This window comes from Amyelois transitella, chromosome 24 (genome assembly GCF_032362555.1).
Source record: "Amyelois transitella isolate CPQ chromosome 24, ilAmyTran1.1, whole genome shotgun sequence".
In the NCBI taxonomy this organism is placed as follows: domain Eukaryota; kingdom Metazoa; phylum Arthropoda; class Insecta; order Lepidoptera; family Pyralidae; genus Amyelois; species Amyelois transitella.
In genome coordinates this window covers 712757-735516 of record NC_083527.1, presented here as the reverse complement: position 1 = coordinate 735516, position 22760 = coordinate 712757, and the positions used below count along the sequence as shown (strand labels likewise).

At 36.7% G+C, this 22760-nt stretch overlaps 1 protein-coding gene across 1 annotated transcript in view; it reads left to right on the top strand.

Annotated features, from left to right (window-relative positions):
- LOC106138012 (uncharacterized) overlaps nt 1–22760 on the top strand; it is a 75849-nt gene that overhangs the window by 9624 nt on the left and 43465 nt on the right. Inside the window, exon 2 of the mRNA XM_013338983.2 lies at nt 6982–7025. The gene's annotated coding sequence lies outside the window, so the exon portion shown is untranslated. The remainder of the gene's footprint in view (nt 1–6981; nt 7026–22760) is intronic.

Here is a 22760-nt window from a genome sequence, read left to right as displayed (position 1 = left end):
AGATTCAAATAGTGACAGGTTGCTAGCCCATCGCCTAAAAAAGAATCCCAAGTTTGTAAGCCTATCCCTTAGTCGCCTTTCACGACATCCATGGGAAAGAAATGGAGTGGTCCTATTCTTTTTTGTATTGGTGCCGGGAACCACACGGCATTAAGTAAACATGAAAAGATATTTTTAATTTTGTTATATCTAGCGCTAAGAACAAATATCTACTAACACATTATTTTTTCACATGATTATGATCAAGAAAACGTTTATTTTTACATCATTACGTTAAATATGAGGTGTTTGTATCAATGATGATCTCTCGCTCGTTTTAAACAATAACTTGCTCGTATCGTGCGAATGCGCAGTTCAAGGTATAGACCTTAGAATTCATTAGAAAGGAATAACGAATAAAAATAATTTTCACAACATGTTTTTAAAAATAGGAAAGATATGTATCACTTAGATGTTCTCTTGTTTTATATGTTTTGGTCTTGCTAACTTCAATTAATTAATATTTCGTTGTTGTCACTGAAAACAATTTTTATTTACAGATTTTATAGTTTGGTAGGTTAACCAGTAGGTACTATATATCTGAAGTATCATTATCACTCGTAATGTGGACTGATGAATAAAAAATTATATTTATAAATTAAAAAAAAGAAGAAAGCAAGGTTCCTGTGTTTCTCGGCACCAATAAAAAAAGAATAGACCACTCCGTCTCTATTCCATGGATGTCGTAAAAGGCGACTAAGGGAAAGGCTTATAAACTTGGTATTCTCCTTTTAGGCGATGGGCTGGCAACCTGTCACTATTTGAATCTCAATTCTATCATTAAGCCAAATAGCTGAACGTGGCCTATCAGTCTTTTGAAGACTGTTGGCTCTGTCTACCCTGAAAGGGACACGTGATTATATGTATGTATGTGTTAAAAAAGAAATTGTCCAATAAATATATTTTTAAATCGTCAAAGTTACGAAACAAAATCTGATTATAGTGTCACATTAAAATCGGCAGGTGTAATTATTTTGCAATTGGTGACCGGTTTTTTTTTATATCTTAATCCTGTGTGACTTACGCCTCACTATTACTTATGTTTCTGATGTGGCCTTGTGATAGCCGTGTGTGAAATGATAAATTATAGTATGGAAGGTACTTGTGTTAGATACAGCGTGTTATTTGATCCATTAGTATTGTAAAGAATCTACACCAAAAAAAGTAATTAAGGAACAAACAACCGACTATTTAAATAAATCGGAATGTCGTTACGTTCCCGTTGAAATTAGAAATAAAGTAGTCTTGTGTTCTTTCCAAAGTTTTATTCTTTAAGTAATTGTAGCAAGTTTTACAAAAATCGGTTTTGTGTTTCAATTGTAAATAGGTAACAAAGAAAATTACTTTTCCATATTTATTGGATATTTTCCATACATCATCACGTCTATATCCCTTGCGGGGTAGACAGAGCCAACAGCCTTGAAAAGACTGAAAGGCCACGTTCAGCTGTTTGGCTTAATTATAGAATTGAGATTCAAATAGTGACAGGTTCTTAGCCCATCGCCTAAAACAGGATTATAAGTTAATAAGCCAATCCCTTAGTCGCCTTTTACGACATCCACGGTAAAGAGATGGAGTAGTCCTATTCTTTTTTCTATTGGTGCCGGGAACCACACGGCAAATTTTCCACATTTTAAAAATCCTTAATAGAAAGAGCAATACTCATAGAAAGCAAAAAAGTGTCTTTCACATCAATAATTAACTTTTATTTTGTTTAGATGCCGCTTCTAAACATTTTGAGGTCTTCAATTGGCACAATCAACTCTAAATTGAGATCTCAAAGATAATAACAGCACGTGCATATGCAAGCTTCGCAGTTTTTGCTTTTCACCTTTTTGCTATGTCTAGTATGTCAATTAGACTTGGATTTTCTTGAAATATAAATAAAAATATTTTGTGAAGCGTATGTGTGGCGTATAAAATAATTTATTACTAACATGTTTATAAAGTAATGCATACATACATACATAAAATCACGCCTCTTTCCCGAAGGGGTAGGCAGAGACTACATCTTTCCACTTGCCACGATCTTTGCATACTTCCTTCGCTTCATCCACATTCATAACTCTCTTCATGCAAGCTCGTCGGTTTCGGGTACTCTTGACCTGACCCTTTACCAGGACGTTCTTAATTTGATCAAGATACGTTTGATAAGATATAGATATAAAGTAATCAATTACTTTATTTAGGTAAGTACCTATATTTGACAGTATGAATATAATTATGTTTAGACATCGTAATGCACAAACATGTATTATGATTAAAAGTACATGAAATTATTAAATACAAATTCAGTTTTTGAACATGAAAGCAGCCTTGGCAAGACGAGGCTCTGACATGTCAACACGAAAGTTATACAATGCGGTAAATCACTCGGAATGTCTAAATTTCGGCCCGGAATCCGGCCACCTTGACACGACAGCAAGAAATAATACCTTTAACATAAATTTATGCCTATTGCAGAATTACAAACTTTACATATACCTAATCATGCCTTAATTCCTAACGGAGTAGACAGATGCAACAATCCCGAAAAGATTTAAAGGCTAGCTCTGCAGAATTTATTATCATTATTACTAATACATAATATAATGTTCCCCTTTTTTCTCTGTCTTAATGTTTTTATCTATTGAGAAGCCACGGCAAAATCAAAATTTTATTCACAAGTTATGTATTTTATTTACGTGTACTTTTATATTACCTACGAAAAGAATTCAAAGAATTTATTAGCCTATCCTTTAGTCGCCTTTTACGACATCCATAGGAAAGAGATGAAGTGGTCCAATTCTTTAATGTCAGGAACCGCACGTTTGAATCTCAACTCTATTTAAATTTTATTATAAAGCAGCTGAACATGGCGTTTCGGTCTTTTCAAGACTGTTGGCTCTGTCTACCCCGCAAGGGATATAAACGTGATAATACGTTATTATTTCCATTCACTGTATAATCTGAACCTTTTTTAAGAAGACAAGAAAGGCATTGTCATCACAATTTACATCATAAAGAGCGTGACCAAACCGCACACAATACATCATAATACAACCTCATTACATACATGTCGTGCCGCCTTGGTTTAACCGATAAATTGCGTAATTATCATAAGACGTAACAACCAAAACTAATTGTAACTATCTCTCTCAACATAGCGTCTTCCTTTTCTCGGCTAGGCTTAGAGCCCTTCGCATTCACGTCTTTTTCACTAACGTACTAGACAGAGCGTTCAGCCAAAAATTTTACAGTCGCTATCAGCCATTCAGGCTTGATACATACACATACATATGGTCACGTCTATATCCCTTGTGGGGTAGACAGAGCCAACAGTATTGAAAAGACTGATAGGCGTTCAGCTGTTTGGCTTTATGATGGAATTGAGATTCAAATAGTGACAGGTTGCTAACCCATCGCAAAAAAAAGAATCCCAAGTTTGTAAGCCTATCCCTTAGTCGCCTTTTACGACATCCATGGGAAAGAGATGGAGTGGTCCTATTCTTTTTTGTACTGGTGCCGGGAACCACACGGCACAAATACAAAAAACGACTAGCGACTCGTCACTATTTGAATCTTAATTCCATTAATAGGCCATACAGCTGAGCTTCATTTTCCAGGATTATTGGATCTGTCTCGTTAGCCGTAGAGATGTGATAATATGTTTGTATAAAGAATGAAAAAAGGAATCGCTTTAACAAGCTCACTCTAAGTATCACTCACGTAGATTTTAAAATAAACCTCTCATTACAATTACGACACAAAACATTCTTCCAGCAACAACTTACATTACACACGTCACGTCCCAATTGCATTAAACAGATGTCACGAAAACCCGATTCCGCGATACAGATCTTATTCAGTGCGCGTGCACTCGTCATTAAACGGTAATGACGCGGGAATTAATTTAAGGAGTTTATGCAACGATTGGAATAGTGCCGTGTGGTTCCCGGCACGAATAGAAAAAAGAATAGGACCACTCCATCTATTTCCCATGAATGTCGTAAAGGGCGACTAAGGGAAAGGCTTACAAACTTGGGATTCTTTTTTAGGCGATGGGCTAGCAACCTGTCACTATTTGAATCTCAATTCCATCTTGAAGCCAAACAGCTGAACGTGGCCTATTAGTCTTTACAAGACTGTTGGCTCCGTCTACCCCGCAAGGGATATAGACGTGACCATATGTATGTATGTATGTATGGAATATTACTAGGTCTATGAGGCATTGATCTTTGTACAGACGAGCGAATTGTTATATAGTTTGAATTGATTTTGTGCGAAGGGCTTGCATTGCGCTGCGCAATCATTATAATAAGGTTTACTTGTTCTGAAATTGAAAATTGAATATGATGCGTTATCTTCAAATGGTCGGGGTTCATAAAGAAATCACGTAAATAATGTTTTGAATGTTCTGAGAAAAAATTTATCGACATGACTTATGTATTTAGGTAGGTATCTATTAAAGATCAAGATAAAATGTATGGATTAAATAAAAGGTTTTCATTTTATTATTTATATACAAAAAAAAGATTATTACAAACTAATATTAAAACTTGCGGGAGTGTGCCCAGAAGGTTAGCAGCATTTCCATGAGCTAGGGTTTTAGTTTATTATCATTAATTTTCAAATGTTTATAAAAGAAAATATGACCAATTAGTTAAATTTATTGAGAATCAAAGGCAAATACTCCATATAGCCTTGATCTGAAGACCTTTAGCAGCGGAGGGCACATCTGTAAACATACATACGAATATGAGAGAGATATCTATGTAGATTAACGTTTTATTTCGACCCCTGTCTGTGCATACATCGAAATGTTTTTTTATACAGTTTTTATTACCAAAAAAGATCCCGTCCAGTCGTGGGTTAAGTGTTTAATAAAATGAAGTACAGTCCATGTCACATTAACCTACCCAAATTCACTGCAAATTCACCTCTAATACCGCATTATAGTTCCGTGAAGCGTAACTTAATATGCGGTTGACTGTACCGACAGACGATCCGCTCCAACGCCTTTTTCTCAAGCTATTTCCTGGTTAAAGTGAAGTCAGAATAATATTGACATTGTTGAATGTGAAATAAAAACAGCGCAGGCGCGTGGGCACGTTTCAAGGTGACAGGAGCGCAGCCAATCACGTCGCGGCGTTCCGATGACGTCACATGTTTGTTTTTTTTTTGTTTAGCTATATTTTTTGCTTAGGACTGTGATGAAAATTCCGATTAGATGTAATTAAGTTCGTCGTATTTCCTCTCTCTGTTATTTATGCCTTTTCTCTTTCTATCTTGCTCTCATCATTGCGTTTTCTCATTTTATTGCCTTCAAAGCTCGGCGGGAATCTATAGCTAAAAAAAACCACTTTAGAATCAGAATCATTTTTTATATATTGATTCAACATAATATAGGTTTAATGTTGTCCAATAACTCTATAAACAGGAAATAAGAACAATAAATGCCGTAATATTCTAAAATGCCGTGCGGTTTACAGCACTTTAGTATAGAACCACTCCATATCTTTCCCATGGATGTCGTAAAGAGCGACTAAAGGATAGACTTATAAACTTGGGATTCCTCTTGTAGGCGATGGGCTAGCAACATGTCACTATTTGAACCTCAATACCATCATAAAGCCATACAGCTGAACGTGGCCTTTCAGTCTTTCAAGACTGTTGGCTATGTCTATCCCGCCCGTGGTATAGACTATATGTATGCAAGAACATAAATAAACCTAGTTAGTATTTGCTAAATCGTACACCGTAGTAGAATAACGTCATAGAGTCACTTACGCCCACGTGTTGTTTAATTGCCCGTGAAACACTATGGTGGCGTGGTGCCGTGTGGTTCCTGGCACTAATAGAAAAAAAAGAATAGGACCACTCCATCTCTCTCCCATGGATGTCGTTCGTGTGGTGCGGCACTTATAGAATAAAAGAACTAGGACCACTCCATCTCTCTCTCATGGATGTCGTAAAAGGCGACTAAGGGATAGGCTTTTAAACTTGAGATGCTTCTGTTAGGCGATGGGATAGCAAACTGTCACTATTTGAATCTCAATTCTATCTTAAAGCCAAATAGCTGAACGTGGCCTATCAGTCTTTTCAAGACTGTTGGTTCTGTCTACCGCGGGGTATATAGACGTGATTCTATGTATGCATATCCATTAAAATAGAACCATAAAATCAGTAAAATGATTTCCACCTACAACGTTACCGCCGGTCAAGGAAAATGCATCGCTATAAGGCAGGTGAGACGTCATCTTCCACCCACGAGGCTTACGACATTATTTCAATTATATATAGAAAAATCACATCATAAACATAAATTAAAATCACGCCTCTTTCCTGGAGGGGTAGGCAGAGACTACATCTTTCTACTTGCCACGATCCCTGAATCATCTTTCGCTTCGTCCACATTTATAACTCTCTTCATGCATTCATTTATTTGACGAAATATTTGTAGGTATTGATATAATTAGTTCTACATTAATTCATGTTTTTTAATGTAGACAATGTGCATTCGTCCACAATGTAGATTTAGGAGATATATTTGCAAAATTGACGTCCGATGAAACTGCTGCAGTGTAGTTTGTTCCGCCGCTTCTTCTACACTTGCGCTTTGGAAGCGGTAGTAGTTATAATTAGATTTAAGTGATGTGACGTCAATAAGTGATACCTTGTATCAAATTTTCAATATAAATCTATTCTATTTTATTCAAGCTTGATTTCGGGTACTTTTAACCTGACCTTTTGCCAGGACATCCTCGTCAAAGCTCAAGGCTATATCCCTTGCGGGGTAGACAAGCTAAAAGTCTCGACAAGACTGAAACGCCATGTATAGTTAATGATGGAATTGAGATTCAAATAGTGACAGATTGCTAGCCCATCACCTGCAAGAAGAATCTTAAGTTTTCATAAAAATATTACAACAAAAATAAACTAAACAATACTTTTTTGTTTCAGGGTGGTGGATACTACAAAAGATAAATTTTATTGCGGACATAAAGGTAAGATATAAGAAACTTTCTTTTTTATTCACCTTTAAGTTGATCCGCTAAAGCGAAAAAAATGTCCACGAGCCTTCAACTGTCACCATTACAAATATTTTTCAAATCGATTCAGGGTTTTAGCCGTTAAAGTGCAACAGTTAGTGCAATTATTTTTGTGTTGAATATATCGTTTATCGACACTGCAACTATTAGGATTGAAGTAAAAAAGAAAATGTGAAAAAAACTGGGAAAATTATTCATCCTTGAGGGCTTCAATGATGCCCAAAATAACTATTCCACGCGGACACAGCTAGTTTAAAATATTCGGCTAAGTCTGTGTGAAATCTTATCATAATCAAATTAGATGCAAATATTAAAACACCTGCTGAGTACCCATCAATGACACGAAATGATTTGAATATGTAATAGCGTCGTAGTCTTCGATAACAAACAAAAGACTAGCTAAGTACCTACTAATAGAATGTATGAAAATGCATGAGCATGCTACATCTAACAAACTGTACAATGGCATAGAGAATCAATTCTGCAAAACTTTACTCTAATACCTTAGTTTTATGGTACGAAATCGCCTGCACGCAATCGTAGAATTCGTGCAAATAATTAGCAAAGATGAAATTAAATAAAATTACACGACAATCTATTATACACTTTACGTGTAATGTAAAAAGATTTATACTCGTGCTACGTCGGGTGGTCCCATGAATATGTACGGACAATAAAGGCGCAATTGTTTTGTAGTTGCATGGAGTTACGTCTTTATGGAAGTGTGTCTAAGTGTTCGTGGGGAATTTATTACGCGAAGTCCTGTTAACCCACTTTGAAACTATAGAGCGGCCGCCGTATATGTAAATTGACGTCCGATGAAAATGCTGCAGTGTAGTTTGTTCCGCCGCTTCTTCTACACATGCGCTTTGGAAGCGGTAGTACTTAGTTATAATTAGATTTAAGTGTTGTGACGTCAATAAGTAATACCTTGTATCCAATTTTGAAAATAAATCTTAGTATTCTATTCTATCGCTTTTCATTATGAGACATATAGCTGTCCTTGTCAGATGAATTCAATCATTTTTAAACTAGCAGTTGCCCGCGACAACGTTCTCCATCAAGCAAAAATTATCTGACCCCCTCTCTGTGTTGACCTTTAGAGGGATGGGGGAGAAATTTTTGTATACCAGTTTTTAAGTTGGATCAAGACAGATGGTGGTCCTAATCTATAGTGCCGAGAATCACACGACATACATACATACATATACATATGGTCACGTCTATATCCCTTGCGGGGTAGACAGAGCCAACAGTCTTGAAAAGATTGAATGGCCACGTTCAGCTATTTGGCTTAATAATAGAATTGAGATTCCAATAGTGACAGGTTGCTAGCCCATCGCCTAAAAAAGAATCCTAAGTTTGTAAGCCTGTCCCTTAGTCGCCTTTTACGACATCCATGGGAAAGAGATGGAGTGGTCCTATTCTTTTTTGTATTGGTGCCGGGAACTACACGGCACTGCCGGGAACTACACGGCACTACAGAATCACACGACACGAAATGTAATAATGCAATCATGAATACTTTGATATAATAACAGTCAAAATAACAAGACATACATACATCATAACTGTCTGTATCCCGTGCGGGGTAGACAGAGCTGACAGCCTTGAAAAGATTGAAAGGCTACGTTCAGCTGCTTGACTTAATGATATATATAATTGAGATTCACAAAGTGACAGGTTGGTAACCCAACGACTAAAGAAGAATCCCAAGTTTATACGCCCTTAGTCGCCTTATACGACATTTATGGGAAAGAGATGGAGTCCGGATCACAATCAGGAAAACTTTGTTATTTTGAAAGTTAAAATAATTTTGAAAATTATGTGTAACGTAAAACATATGTTCTTTGTCATGTGTATGCAAATAAGATGACTCGACCTTGCCTCGTCTTACTGCTTGTATAATCGTCGCAAACAGACAAATAGCACCTTCTAGACTTTAGACTTTAGACTTTGCGATATTTGCCATAAAACTATGGAATTTGTAGTAAATAGATGAATGTGTGGTAGATGAAAACAAAAACCACACGACGCTATCAGCCAAAAACAGCTAATAGTCTAAATCGCGCAAACAAAGAATTCACGGATTGGAGCATATATGTATACTCGTACAACCTCCGATACAACATCGTCGGAGCCGCGGTTCCCCAGGCATAACACCTAGCCTGGCGGAAGATCTTCCCTTTGATGGCGGACGAGCTGAATCATCGCTCCCGCTTGTAGCGAATGAATAAAAAAAATTACAAATGTGGCGACATCTCTTAAAAAAAAAATTTGATAAGATTCGGTTTTATAATTTCTAATTCTGTTTAGAAATCGCTTCACGCGAAAACTACTAGTCAAATTTGAATACGATTACCTCAGATGTATTTAGCTTAGAACAACTTCAAAAATTATTCCCCCTGTAAGGGTAAATACAGGGGGTCAGTTTTTCAATGAACTTTTACGGCGAACGAAGTCTTAGGCAACAGTTAGTCGTTGAATAAATAACGTTAAAGCCCGTACAAAATGAACCATAAATAGTATGTAACCGGTCAGTTAGTTAATTATCAATTTGAGTGAATGTCGACCAAGGCTGTCACAGAGGTCGGTACTGATAATACTCGTAAGTGCATAGTTGGTTGCTGATACTTTTTACAGCAATAACTAACTGTGCCGTGTGGTTCCCGGCACCAATACAAAAAATAATAGGACCACTCCATCTCTTTCCCATGTATGTCGTAAAAGGCGACTAAGGGATAGGCTTACAAACTTGGGATTATTTTCTAGGCGATGGGCTAGCAACCTGTCACTATTTGAATCTCAATTCTATTTATTTATTTATTTAAACTTTATTGCACAAAAACAAAAAATGTACAAAAGGCGGACTTAATGCCGTTTGGCATTCTCTACCAGTCAACCAGTTGACCAAACAGAAAAAACTTTAAGTTGGTGGTGCGATAAAGTGCACATGCATACTGACAAAATACATACATTACAAAAAGAAAATGCGTAAATACATACAAGATATATATACATAATATACACTATAAATACATATTATTATACATACATAAAATATATAATTAGGATATATAATTAGGATGACCCATCATTAATCTGCCGAAGAAAGAACCCCTTCACAGCATGTTTGAACGCAGAACGACTAGGAGCTCTCCTAATCATTTCAGGAAGAGCATTCCAGAGCCTTACAGCCTGAACCTGGAAAGATTTCTCCAAAAAAGTAGACCGGAACAGAGGAGTACGCAGAGTCAGGTTGTCTGAAGAGCGAAGAGAACGGGAATGGGTGGAACTCAGAAGCGGGAATTTAGATTTTAAGTAAAGAGGAGAGTGAGCATCATTGAGTAGAGAGTACAAAAAACAAAGAATTCTGGCTTTACGACGTTCAGGAATAGGAAGCCATGATAACTGCGAACGAAAAGAAGAAATATGATCGTATTTACGGATATTAAAAATAAAGCGAATACAGTTGTTGGCTAATCTATTGAGTTTAATGAGAAGGACTTGAGTAAGATCGCAGTAACACACGTCGGCATAATCTATAGTAGGAATGACTAAAGATTGGACGAGGGAGATTTTGGTTCTCAGAGGAAGGAAGTTCTTTAGTCTATAAAGAGAACGAAGCATACCAGTTACTTTACGGCAGACCTCAGTGACGTGAGGAACCCAGCTAAAAGTTGAATCGATCTGCAGTCCAAGGTCTTTTACGCTGGGGCAGTAAGGGATCGTAACATCATTAAATTTAACGGGATTGATAGCCTCGAAATTAATATTACAAATTTGCCGGGAGCTTCCTATAATTATAGCCTGGCATTTACCCGGGTTTACAACTACTCCGTACTTAGTCGACCAGTCTGCAATAATGCTAAGATCCCTGTTAATGAGCGCAACCGAGGAGTCAATACCCTCACAATCGCATGAGTGGTAGAGTTGCAGGTCGTCTGCATAAAGATGAAAAGAGGAAGAAAGGGGTAAAGTAAGAGAGTTGATGAAGATAGAGAACAGGAGAGGGGACAATATGCCACCTTGGGGAACGCCAGAAACAAGGTCACGCCAACTTGAGATATTTTGCTCAACACGGACTGCTTGCTGTCGGCCACGAAGATAAGAGGCGAACCAATCGAGGACCACTGGAGAGAGATTAAGGCGAGCAAGTAAAGCAAGGAGAACATCGTAATCTACCGTATTAAAAGCATTGGAGAAATCAATAAGTACAAGGATGGTCACCTTGCCGTGCTCCATGCCATTTCTGATGTCCTCAGTCACCTTCAACAACGCAGTACCCGTGCTGTGTCCCGGGCGGAATCCCGATTGAAATTCACTGAGCAGTCCATTAGAAAGAACAAGAGAGGATAGTTGGGAATACACTGCTGCTTCAAGAATTTTAGAGAAAAATGGAAGAATAGATATAGGACGATAATGATTTAAGCTGCCAGGATTGTTAGTTTTAGGTAGAGGAATCACAAATGCCTTCCGCCATAAGGAAGGGAATACACCTGAACTAAGGGAATAGTTAATGATGTGAGTGAGAGCCGGAAGAATGAAGTCCAAAAGAAGAAGAATCATGCGGAGATTAATTCCATCGATCCCCATGGCTTTTGTTTTTATGGAAAGGACAATTTTTTTAACGTCTTCAATGGTCACTGTAGAAAAGGAAAACGTGTCAGGTAGCAAACAAGGTAAGGAGTTTAAATATGAAATAGTTTGCAACCTAGATGAAGGATCCAGAGAAGTAGTGGAAGTGGTTCTATCATTAAGCCAAATAGCTGAACGTGGCCATTCAGTCTTTTCAAGACTGTTGGCTCTGTCTACCCCGCAAGGGATATAGACGTGACCATATGTATGTATGTATGTATGTATAACTAACTTGTACCCACGGGTTCGCATGCAAAAATTTCAACGACATCTACACGCTATAGAATGCGACACTAATTACCACGCGTAGCACCACCGTGTCCTTGAGAACGCTACGCTGGCAGCGGAACCTGCGCAGACGCAAGTGACTATTGGCCCCCAATGTTATTTGTGATATTAGCGCCACCTACACAATTTTATTATTATAAAGTAGATACTCTTAGAATACAGTTTTATCGCAAATCCCACGGGATCTTTTGTTTTAACATTGCATACCTACATATAATCACGTCTGCCGGGAAGACAGAGCCAACTGATAGGCCATGTTTAGCTGTTTGGCTTAATTATAGAATTGAGATTCAAATAGTGACAGGTTGCTAGCCCGTCGCCTAAAAAGAAGAATCCTAAGTTTATAAGCCTAACCCTTAGTCGCCTTTCACGACATCCATGGCAAAGAGATAGAGTGGCCGTTTTTTTTTGGTCATGAGATGGTCCAATTATTTTTTTTTATAAGTGCCAGGAACCACGCGGTGTCACAGATAATTTTGTGTGGTTTATGAATGAGGTCACGCTAGAATATTACTTTCCATTCCCATGGGAATTAAAGGAAATATTCCCTATGTAACAACTTAATGTCTAGAAATAAGATATAGTCTCTGCCTACTACTCCGGGAAAAAGGCGTGTTTTATGTATATGTATTTAATTAGTTCAGTAAGTCGAGTATTAAATATATCGATAAATTGATCTATCTTAAAAATAGCTGAACGTGGCCTATCAGTCTTTACAAGACTGTTGGCTCTGTCTACCCCGCAAGGGGTAAAGACGTGATTATATGTATGTATTAATTGATTTAATGCTTAGTCTAAACAAATTTAATGTGTTAAATAGCTGCTAAGTGCTTCTTCAACGCCTCTGTACACCCAAACATTGTTCTTGTTGGTATGTCGCAACAGTGTAAAACTACCTTAAAATCGGCTTAGTAGGCGAAAATTAATGGTGTGTGTGAAATCGTGGGATGAGACTAGTTATCATGACGCAAACATCATGTTTCACCTATAAAAACACTATTTTATTCTCAAACTAGTAGGTAACACGTGACGGTTTCGCACGGGTAGCATTATTTACCTATTTTTTGTTTATATATTACTAACGACCCGCCCCAGCTTCGCACGGGTGCAAAATTCGGAAAAAATTATACATAAAAACCTTCCTCTTGAATCACTCTACCTGTTACAAAAAACCGCATCAAAATCCGTTGCGTAATTTTAAAGATTTAAGCATACAGACAAAAAGACTAAAATGGCGACTTTGATTGTACATCAAGGAAAAAAATATAAGAATAAAACTTAAAACAAAGAGAAATTCAGTACAAGGGCACTACTTATTTCTAGAGAAATTTCTTCCAGCAGGCCCACGACAGGAAAGTGTAAAGAGAGGCATTGGCTTGTATACATTATAATTAAGATATAAACTTACTGATACTAATAAATTTATTTATTATTAATTATAAATCTTCCCCAGAAAACCCTCTTTGCAACATTTTATACAGGAGCATAATCCGTCCACAACTTTCTAAGATAAGCACGTACGTACAGACAGAGAAAATATGGGGACTTCATACTCGAAAAACTGACATTTTAACGCATAGCCCAAAGCGCTGGGTCTAGAGACTTTGAAATTTGGCGTGTAGGTTCTTTATGTGATCTAGGGGTGCATTGAGAGAGCATTTCCCAAAATTCCCGCGGGAACGGGATTTATGATGATCTTTCGTTTCACACGGTAAGAGACGCGGGCGTTTTCTTGTAAAATATAAAAATTTTGAGTATACATTTGAAGTAAACTTACATAAAGTCAGACATAATATTCTTTCGATTCCTCTTGGTTGCGATATTCTAGATTTAGGATGTTACTTTTACATACATACATATGATTACGTCTCTATTCCATGGGATTTGTAGTAAAAAACTAAATTCTTTATTTATATTATGCAACTCTTGTAGCAACCTGTCACGTGGCTTTTCAGTATTTTCGAGACTGTCTCTCTTTGTATGTGTGTCTTATGTATTTTTAGTTACTTGTAAAAAGTTATAGGATTTTGGGTGCAAGGCAAGACCTTCCACCCAAAATCCTACAACTTTTAACAATGAAAATCGAATTTTTATTTAATTAATTTATTGCGAATGCATAACAAGTGGAAGGATGTAGTCTCTGCCTATCCTTAAAGGAAAGAGGCGTGATAGTCCATGTATGTCTTTTGGGTTTCACCTGTCAATCAGGCATTATCACTTAATAAGACAAATTATACACCTCGCTCTACCAAACAAATTATAATTCAATTCAACATGTCAAGTCACTTCTGATAATATGAAGGTACGAAGTTCACACTGGTCAAGTAAATTAAGCCACTCGACTCGAATATTTTTTTTAGTTAAGGCTTCATCATAGTTCTCCGTTTGGCAATAGGTCCCCTTGTTCGTTCTTCACCTCTTTCGTATCTTTTCATGATGAAGAAATAATGAAGAAAATCTTATAAGAGAAGAAAGCGCTGCATGGTCAGTTTACACTGACCTTCTTCGCAAATTGTGTGGGGTAAACAAACCAATACTCCATCATAGTTACACACTAATCGCCTTTCCTGTCTACAATCAAACTACTTATTAGTACTTATTGTTTCTTTATTTATTCACTTGATTTAAATAGTGTTTGATCGCTTTTTAAGATATTTGACACGACAAGCTTATATTCCCATGCATTGAAAGTGAAAAAAAAAATTGTGTAAAAATCTAATATAATCTCGCCTTTTTCCCGGAGTGGTAGACAGAGACTACATATTCCGCAATGCCACGATCCCTGTATTCATATATCTTTCGGTTCATCCTCATTTATCTCCCTCTTCATCGTAGTTAATGTCCTGAAATAGTTGAAGGTTACTTGCACAGTGTGAACATTTCACTCATATTTTCGAGAACGTGATGGGATCACGCAAGTTAGTCATTATGAAATTCTTTCGTCCGAGGTCGCTTGGCTAGTAATATGAATGCATTTGGCATTTTTTATTATATTAATAAAGTGTGATTTGGACTTGGTTTTATTTTCTTCATAAGAGTTAAAGATAAGTTACGATATCATAATACTACAATAGCCTTTTCTCAAAATTAATGAAGTTATCCCACCTATGATGTATCTTTATTTTCTTTCAAATATATCTTCTTCCTCCTGGCTTTAGTCCCGGTTGCATCCTCACCACTCTGAAGAGGAGCCCGGGGTATGCCTTCGACCATGGATCCTGGATTGGGTGAGTCAGGTTTTTACACGAAGCAACTCCCATCTGACCTCTGCAACCTTGGCAGATAAACGTAACCCATATTGGATCCATGGTTACACATCCAGTTTTTTAAATGTGCAGGTTTCCTCACGATGTTTTCCCTCACGGTAAGAGCATCAATTAGTATTTAAAAGTGATGTACATAACTTTGAAAATAGTATTTTGATTTTTTTTTTTTGGAAACATAAGTGAACTTGTGAAAAAATGTGGCATTTATAATAATGCTTAAAGGCTTCTGGTTATTTTTATATCCGTGCATTTATTTTCAAAGCCTGTTCTAGTAATCTGGCAAAATGTCAAGGTTCCGGCATAGTGGATATATGTATATGCTGATAGGTGACGATAAACAAATTGAAATATATTATTATAATAAGAAGTTTTATTAATTAAAACTAAAATTTAATATTAAAAAAATGTATTACAACCTAAAATTAAATTTACAAATTGTACAGTCCCTGCATAGCATCAACTTGCCCAGAAGGCTGGCAGCATTGCCATTTTGGATGACAATAAATAATTATAATGATTGATTTGAATTTGAATTTGGTTCCACCTCAGTGATTCTTGGCCATCCGCGTGAACGGCGTATCTTTTCAGATAATGTCCCCTGGCGTTAGTCCGGGTAAATTCTCACCTCTCCAGAGCCCAGGGTGCGCCTTATGACCATTATGTAGGATTTGGTGAGTCAATGTTTTACACGAAGCGACTCCCATCTGAGATCTGACTTTGCAGGGGAACCTAACCCATATTGTATCATTAGGCATCCATTTGCCTGAATGTGCCAGTTCCGTCACATTGTGTCCCCTCACCGTAAGAGCATCGGTTAGTACTCAAACTAATATATACAACTCAGAGAAGACTCGAGTAATAGTATTTGAACCTGTGTCTCTATGCGCATCACATATTTTTAATCTTGCCCACTCTCAATCTTACATCCTACACTGATTCTCAATGTAGACCAAATTAAACAATTGAAAGTCAAGGTCGGAATTCAATATGCGACAACAAATTAATTAGCCCATGACCTTGAACCGTAGGCTGCGTGTGCGCACGACATCACAATGCTAGATAATATTGACATACAAGTATTGACAATATTGACATACAAGAAGGTTGTGGGCACTTGTGGTGACATAACCAATAACTATAGGCAGAGAAGTCATCTATGAAGATAATTAAAAATGATTTAAGTCACGCCTCTTTTTCGTAGATGTCAGCAGAGACTTAATCTTTCCACTTGTCAAAAATCCTGCAAACTTCTTTCGCTTCATCCACATTCATCACTTTCTTCATGCAAGCTCGTATGTTTGTCGGTAAGTCTTTGTGTAGGACGTTCTCGATTTCATTCGTCTTCTCAAGAAGTAGGTATCATATAACGCCCTTGCCACGCGTTGTAGACATTATTTTGTGGTTTGTTTTACGTAAACTGAACACCTCATTACTTTACACTTGACATTCCTTTATGAGGTTTGTTTATGCACGTAAAACTGTAAAATAAGTAAATACTTAATTTCGAAACAAATCAGGTTGACCAAAGTCATGAGGGTGTCATTTCTTCTTAGATCAGTTACATTAAGTCCACTTGTTGTACATTTTAAGTGCATAAAGTTTAACTTTCAAGGACCAAATTTAGAATCTTGAAAAAGGGAGATGTTGGGAGTACCCGTAATCGTCGAATGTGCATAAAAAGAGTAATGAGTGCAGAGGAAGCGGGAGAAGTCTGTAAGGATAATAGCAAGTGGAATTCCATAGTCTCTGCCTACCCCAATGGGAAACAGGCGTGATGGTATGTATGTAATAAATAAATATACAAGGTGAGTGTGAGGATGCATCCGGGACTGAATCCTAGAGGAAGAAGTCTGACTAGAAGAAGAGATAAATATAGACAAACATACCTTGATCAAATCGGGAACGTCCTGGTAAAAAGTCAGGTCAAGAGTATAGAATAAATAGATTAATTTTCAAAAAAAGGATTCAAGGTATCACTTATTGACGTCAACATGACTTATGTCTAATTATATCTACTACCGCTTCGATCGCTTGTGCCGCGTGGTTCCCGGCACCAATAGAAAAAAGAATAGGGCCACTCCGTCTCTTTCCCATGGATGTCGTAAAAGGCGACTATGGGCTCACAACTTGGTATTATTCTTTTAGGCGACGGGCTAGCACCTGTCACTATATTTAAATCTCAATTCAATCATCCAGCCAAACAGCTGAAGGCCCTTCAGTATTTTCAAGACTGTTGGCCCTGTCTACGCCTTAAGGGATATAGACGTGATTATATGTATGTATGTTCGTTTTAAATCACTCCATGCGGTACTACTTGCACTTTCAGTGATAAACGGCAAGTCTTAGTGAAAGTGTTGCAACGAGTGTGCATTGACAGACAGTCCATTTTAAAGTTTACATATATATAGTTTGAGTTTGAAACCGTTGTGTAAAGTCATACCAATAGTATACAGACATGATTTTTTTTGGTTAAACTCTCTTAACTAGACTGATTTAAATGAAATTGTATTGTATTATACATTGGATGTTTATTTACATCTCTATTTATTAATATCGACTGCCTAGGTCGGAACTTTTTCTGATTGGCCTGGGTCTTGGATGTTTATCTAAATAAGTAATTATTACAAAATATAAATAAATAAAAATATATACGGGACAAATTACACAGATTGAGTTAGCCTCGAAGTAAGTTCGAGACTTGTGTTACGAGATACTAACTCAACGATATTATATTTTATAATAAATACTTATATAGATAAACATCCAAGACCCAGGCCAGTCAGAGAAAGTTTTTTCTCCTCATGCCCTGGCCGGGATTTGAACCCGGGACCTCCGGTGTCACAGACAGTGCGTACTACCGCTGCGCCACAGAGGTTGTCAAATTTTATTATAAAAAACAAACATTTATTATAAAAATGTAATCCTATAGTTGAGTTAGTACATACCTACATATAATCACATCACCGCGGGGTAGACAGAGCCAACATTCTTGAAAGACTCGAGATAAGCCACGTACAGTTGTTTAGCTTAATGATAGAATTGAGATTCAAATAGTGAAAGGTCGCTAGCCCATCGCTTAGAAGAAGAATCTCAAGTTTATGAGCCTATCCCTTAGCCACTTTTTATGACATCCATGGAAAAGAGACGGGAGTAGTCCTACTCTTTTTTCTATTGCATTTTAACTGTTTCTATAATTTTTCCACTGGAGCGAAGTCCCGGGCAAATGCTAGTAAAACATCATCACCCTATCTTTTGCCGTCGAGTAAAGCTATTACAATTACCAGAGCAGCAGAACTTAGAGAGAGGTGCCATTACTCACTGAGCGGTCTCGCAAGGTTGTATGTCGAGACAAATGAACCACTAATACACTTTAAATGTCAGAAGCTACACGTTATAAGTGATATTGATTGCACCTCAATTTGTTCGAGTTTCAAATTTTGTGTGCAGACGCATGTAGAGAAACTAGACATACATACATATAGTCACGTCTATATCCCTTGCGGGTAAACAGAGCCAACAGTCTTGTAAAGACTGATAGGCCACGTTCAGCTATTTGGCTTTAAAATAGAATTGAGATTCAAATAAAAGGTTGAAAGGGTGAAAGGTTGCTAGAACATCGCCTAAAAAAGAATCCAAGTTTATAAGCCTATCCCTTAGTCGCCTTTTACGACATCCATGGGAAAGAGATGGAGTGGTCCTATTATTTTTTGTATTGGTGCCGGGAACCACAAGGCACGGCAGAAACTAGACCCACCTATAATTTTGGTTTGTATAAATACTCGTGACGATTACATACATAAATTCATTAAATGACGCCTCTTTCCCGGAGGGGTAAACAGAGACCACATTTTTCCACAGGCTATCCATCCACTTGCTGCATATTTCTCCCGCGTCTCCCATTATCCTTCTACATTTTCCACACTACACGAAAACCTATGTTATATCAAAACGAACAAAAAACCACGTTTTTAATACAAGTATAAATTTATACTCGTGGTGGAGTCCATTTTGATCAAACCTGAAATAAGAATATATAATATAATAATGTTGCTAATAACACAGTGACTTTCCGCTTTTTACTGAATTATCAATTTAGTTTATTGTTTGCCAGTTGACTGGAAGAGATCCCTTCATGGGATAAGTCCGCCATTGCAAGTGATTTGTTTCTTTTATAACTATGTACATACTATTTTCTTGTTACTTATGTCCCTTGCGAGATTGACACAGCTAACAGCCTTGAAAAGATCGTATCGTTCAAAGGCGGAATTGAGATAGAAATAGTGACAGTACAGGTGGCTAGCCCATCGCCCAAAAGAAGAAGTACAAGTTTTTTAGCCTATCCCTTAGTCGCCTTTTACGCCATCAATGGAGTAGTCCTATTCTAAAGATCCGGGAACCACACGGCAATGATGTGAACTAAATTTAAATTATTACCTTAATAAAATTATTATACTTAGTCATTTACATTAAAGAAAGTAATAGCAAAGTTTTGCCAAAGAGTTTTGAATAGTAAATGTAATGAATTAATTAGCCATTTAGTATTTAAAAAGGAATGAAACCGTTTTTAAAAAGGCCCTTGTCGTATTTATGCACGGTTACAAAAAATGTTTCATAGCACGGATTCTCTTCTGTTATTCGTTAATTTGTCATATAGTGAAGTTAAACAGGCGTCCTTCAATCGCTTCCTGGTGGACTAACAACTTGTTGGGCACACAGAGCAATGAGGATTGCGCGTGCCTTGCTCTGTGAAGTGCATTATGCATGCGTTGTAAATGATGCGGCCTTTTAGAGTTCCTTCACTACATAGTATAAAACAAAGTCGCTATTTTAGTCTGTTTGTCTGTATGCTTAAATCTTTAAAATTACGCAACGGATTTTGATGCGGTTTTTTTGTAACAGGTAGAGTGATTCAAGAGGAAGGTTTTTATGTATAATAACATTTATAATTTTGCACCCGTGCGAAGCCGGGGCGGGTCGCTAGTAGCTTATAATAACATCGAATAGAATAGAAGAGATTTATTTTTAAAATTGGATACAAGGTATCACTTATTGAAGTCACATCACTTAAATCTAATTAAAACTAGGTACTAGATACCGCGTCCAAAGCGCATGTGTAGAAGAAGCGGCAGGATAAAACTACACTGCAGCATTTTCGCTTGACGTCAATTTACAAATATAAATCTCTCAAATCTAAATCGTGGACTAATGCACATTGACAAAAACATGAATGAATGTAAAACTAATGATTTTAATACGAATATTTCGTCAAATCCAACCTCGACCAACCGATGACTCTTTTCTGAGTAGGTAATGTACATTAGTTTGAGTGCTAACCGATGCTGTTGCGGTGAGGAAAAAAAAATTAATTTTTAAATAGATTAGTTTTGGGTGATTTATGTTATTTTTTTTTATTATTAGCATAGTTATATTTATTAATTATAGTTGTTATAGGTATTTATTATTTATTTTATTATATTTATATATTACAGACACAATTCCAAGCAGACGAAATTGCAGGCACAGCTAGTACATAAATAAATATATACGGGACATATTATATTATATTATATTATACATAAATTAATAAAAAATGACTTAAGCTTTATAATAACTCTTCTGCCACAGTTAAGTAATTAAATGATGTACATATACTCGTATACGGAACTGTTATCATGCGACCAAACTCACTATTAACAGACATTTTTAATATATGATAACATATTTTGTCGCCTTATTGCAAATCTTCTTTTTACGCGACTGCCCTAAAAAGGAGTGTTCTTGGTTCCAGGGTTGTTCATATATAGGTGTTGAATCATACTTTATTTATTTAAACTTCATTGTTTAAGTTACAAAAGTATAGCACAATAAGTTAACTTAATAAGTCTGCCATTATAAAATAGGTATTTATATTGCGACTTAGGTATCATAGCTCACGTGGCGTGATTATTCCCTTGATCTCTTTTACGAAAAAAATTCTAATAATACTACTAAAGTGCGCAGCTCCGGCCTAAACTAAAAATACCGTTCCCGTAGGATTTTGAATAAATAAGTCGTCAGTCAGTAATTCAACATTATTTATTTATATTGATATTGATGATTCATGAATTGAGTATCGTGTGGTTCCCGGCACCAATAGAAAAAAGAATAGGACTACTCCATCTCTTTGCTATGATCCTCGTAAAAGGCGACTAAGGGATATGCTCATAAACTTGGGGATCTTTTTTTAGGCGATGGGCTAGCGTCCTGTCACTATTTGAATCTCAATTCTATCATTAAGCCAAACAGCTGAACGAGGCCTATCAGTATTTTCAAGACTGTTGGCTCTGTCTACCCCGCATGGGATATACACGTGATTATATAATCACGACTATATCCCCTGCGGGGTATGCATGATTGATGAATTAGTGGATAATATAATAGTCATACTATATTTGTAATTACAATACGATTCCAATGAATGATACAAAACTGATCATGATCTTAAATCTACAAGTAATATCTTAACATGCGACACAGATAATGAGATGTCAATTACTACGGTCAAGGTGGTCGTGTTTGTTCGTGCGTCACGTCATGTCTCCTGACTGTTTATATATGGAACAGGTTGATCTATACTAATATTATAAAGCTGAAGAGTTTGTTTGTTTGTTTGAACGCGCTAATATCAGGAACTACTGGTTCGAATAGAAAAATTCTGTTTGCATTGAATAGACCATTTATCGAGGAAGGCTTTAGGCTATAACATCACGCTGGAACTATAAGGAGCAAAGAAATAATGGAAAATGTGAAAAAAAAAACGGTAAAAATTATTCCTCCTTGAGGGCTTCAATGACCATTTTCGAAGTTATGAACATTAACCTGATTCTCGTCAAGGGCTCGGCTCCTCTCCAGAATGGTGAAGATGCAACCGGGACTAAAGCCAGGAGGTAGAGAATAGATGACAGAGATATTTCGAAAAGGTTACCTACGCTTATTATTCGCATAATCTTAACAACTCGACCACCAACGGTCTTGCAATTTGCACAACAAGACACATCATTATCTATTCCCGTGATCTGCCCTTCCGTTTTTAACCTATTTCTTATTCTGACCATCTAATTGGACCATTGTTTCGGAGATCCGAGTCGTTAGATCGACTTTTTGGGAGTGTATCGAACGGAACCTAATTTACATAAAAGTTATAGCGACGTTTGGCAGAATAGCTTTTATTTCTTGCTTGATGAATATTATTGTTGTTGTTATTTATGTCTTAACGATTCAGTGCAATTATTAACTCCATAAATGTTGCATAACATGGCAATAGGTACATATTCTTGTCATTATATGTTAATTAGTTATTATTTTTCTAAAAATTTAGAGTTTGTCAACATTTAAAAGAAATCTGATCCGTCGCCTACATAAATACTACAAGTAGAATCCCATATTGATAAAGCTTTCCCTTAGTCGCATTTTACGACATCCATGTTAAAGGTATAGAGTGATCCTATTTAAAAGTTCG